Below are 3186 nucleotides of genomic sequence, written 5' to 3'. Positions count from 1 at the left end.
GTGAGGTCAGTGGGTGCTAATGGTTTAATGGTGAAGTTAGATGTTATAGTGAGTGGGAATCAAAAACTCTCCAGGGTTTTAGGGCTGCCTCATTTCACTTGGCATTATGATTCTGTGGTGTCACTACTGCTCCCAGGGGTACATGAAAAGAAGCTTCCAGAAGGAGCAGACGAACCGAGAGTTGAATCTAAAGGGGGAAATTTTTTTACAGACAGAAGAGAGATACTTTAAGCCAGGAGACCTTCTCTCGACCCACAAGTCACATAGCCTGCTGACTGTCTAATTACAATCGTTAACACCACTATCCCTCTTCCCATCTTACAAAGCATCGCACATGTTTTACCTCATTTAAATGTTCATAACAATCCCAGGAAATAAGTGACATTGTCCCCATTTTTACATCTAAGGTAACTAAGACTCCCTGAGTTGGTGTTTACGTATTTGTAACAATGAAATAAGTAAACAGCAGGGGCTGTGCAGGAAATCGGTTCTTCTCACCCCATCCTGGACTCTGTCTACTGCCCACCTTCCATTCAGGAGTAGAGGTGCAGGTGGCTGGGGGGAGGTGTGAGATGCTCGCCAGCCTGCCACATCGGTGCCTCTCCATGAGCTGGTTCTCAGGCCAGTCAGGGCCATGGGTGCCATGCACTCCTGCCCCACTCCCACCCAGCCGCTGGGTCCCTGCTCACACAGGCTGATAGGAAGGTGGGGGAAATGCATGACGTTGGACGTCCAGATCTGCCCATGGCATCTGAATCTCGGGTGTATTTGTGACATAGGTTGAGCAAGCCCTTCAGCAGCTCCTCAGCTCCCATGTCCAGTAAGCTGCAGGAAAGGGCGCCAGTCGCCTGGCTTGCTTTCCAACGTCTGAGACTGTGGGGAACAGGGATGAGAGGAGACAGGATAGGAAGGGAATGGAGTGAGGGCCGGTGCTGCAGGGAAGGTGAGAGGCAGCCCTGAGAAGGAGCAAAAGGAATCTGATAATCCTTCAGTCCAGGTGAAATCCAGAGGAGGGAATAAATGTTTGAGGAGAGGGAGGGGAAGTCGTGGAAATTGTAAGACCCAGGGTGGGATGTGTGGGCAGAGGGAGGAGGGGGTTGGCTGCAGGAGTGGAAGAATGAGGTGGTAGCGTCTGAGGGATCCTGAATTTAAGGTGCTGGGGAAAGTAGGAGTCTGCCTAGGGATCTATTACTGCTGAAATCAGCAGTGAGACCTTCCAGCAAAACACTGACATGAAGAAAGGCACGATCACCCCCTCGCTTTCCCAGAGCTCTGGGATCTCAGATAAAATATAAAGAACCCAGGTGGTGCCCCGTCCGTGTGGAGCTACTGACAGGTCAGCAATCAACAGCCCAGGGGAGGCCTGAGCGACCCCACTCCATGTGTCTCCTGGACCTCTGGGCTCAAGTCCTCTTACGATGCTCCAGGGGGCACTGGAGGGCTCTGCCAATCCCTGCACATTTGTACCGTCCCTGTGCTCCCAACCCTGGGCCCAGGGCTGGGAGCAAGGGGGAATTAAGGGAACGGTACAACCATGAAGGATTCACTCTGGACCTCTCCAGTGCCTCAGAGCATCTTGAAGAGACCTGAGCCCAGGAAGCCACGAAATGAACAAACCACTCAGTAGAAAGAAGGACTGCAGCAGGTAGAGGCGGTGCTGGGAATCCTGGACTTGGCTCTGGCCTCATGGGTCTACAGAGACATTCTCTGCAGTAGCTCTTCTGTGAAGCTCCTTGGTGTCACAAGACCACCAAAAGTCAGAACAGAAAGGATATAGATTATCTGGTCCAGCCCCTCACTGCCCAAAAGAAGATGCTGAGGCCTGGAGGGAGAGGATGAATGACTTCCCTGCAGGTTGCACAGGCCAGTCAGGGACAAGCTGTAACTTGAACCCAGGCATCCTGACTCCCAGCCCAGGGCCTTCCTCCTGACATAAATAGGCAGCAACCAGGATGGAGCATTGTGCCTTAAACATAGAAGCACAAGGGCACACGGGGACTCACCAGACCCTGCAGAGAAGGCCTAGAGGAGGGTAAATGGGAGAAGGGTGTCAGATGGAGAGCAGTGCCTTTGATGGTGCTCAGATTTAGGCTGGGACCAGGACTGGGTGCCTGGGGCTTATTCCATCAGCTGCCTCAACAGGATGCTGGTCCGGGTGGGAACTCAGCCGACACTGCCCTCGGCTCAGTTGTGCCTGCCCAGCGAGGCCCCAGCAGAGTCCTCTTGCCTTTCTAAGTCCTATGGGGCTGGAACGGTGGGTGATGACAGAGGGAATGTGAGAGTGCTGCTGTGCCCCCAGGACATAGGGCATTTGGGGATTTGCAGGTGGAATCAGAGTCCCTGATTATGTATCCAATGAATCATTTGAGGAGCTTTCATTACCTGTCAGTAATGTAAACGCAGCTGTCATTTGTGACAGGTTACCACATGCCAGGCAGTCTGCTAAGAGCTTTGCATGCATTGTCTCATTTAATTATCAGAAGAATCCTGTGTGATGGGTATTACTATCTCAGTTTACAGATGTGAACAGAGAGTTTAGCTAGATTTGCCAAGAGTACACCCTTAGAAAGTGGCAAAGCCAGGATTTGAACCCAAGTCCTACTGACTCCGAAGCCCAGCTTCTAGCCATCTGTGGAAATCCAGGGTCTGTGCTGTCAGTCTTGGCTGAGCATGGAGTTACCCTGCCCCACAGGAGCCACTGTCCAGTGCAGTGCACAGTAGAGGAACCAGGGCTCTGACCTGGACATGGCCCAGGGACCTTTGTCCAGGCTGTTCTGTGAGCTCTAGGCCCCAGATGGCAGGCAGGAAGCCTCTGTGTTCCCCCGAGCACACTCCTGCTGGCCACAGTGGCCTCCAGGTCACTCCAGAAGGGAAAGCTGCTGACTAAGACCCTGTGCTTTCTAAGGAAAGCCACTTTTATTTGAGATGTCTTGCTGATCCTCCCAGGGCACCCAGGAAGACAACTGAGATTTTTATCTCATCTTACAGCTGAAGGAAAAAGGGTCACTGGAAGGTGGCTTGCACAAAGTCGCAGAGCTGGGGAGGGGCAAACATGGGACCATGTCACAGAACTCTGTCTCCAATGAGCACTCTTGCTGCATGATCTCAGAGCCCCACCAGGTTCGTGGACACACCAAGACAGCCATGGTCCATCCGCCACAGAAACCTCAGGGGCAGGGACAAGTC

Source organism: Pan paniscus, chromosome 1 (genome assembly GCF_029289425.2).
Source record: "Pan paniscus chromosome 1, NHGRI_mPanPan1-v2.0_pri, whole genome shotgun sequence".
NCBI lineage: Eukaryota > Metazoa > Chordata > Mammalia > Primates > Hominidae > Pan > Pan paniscus.
This window is presented reverse-complemented; position numbering follows the sequence as displayed.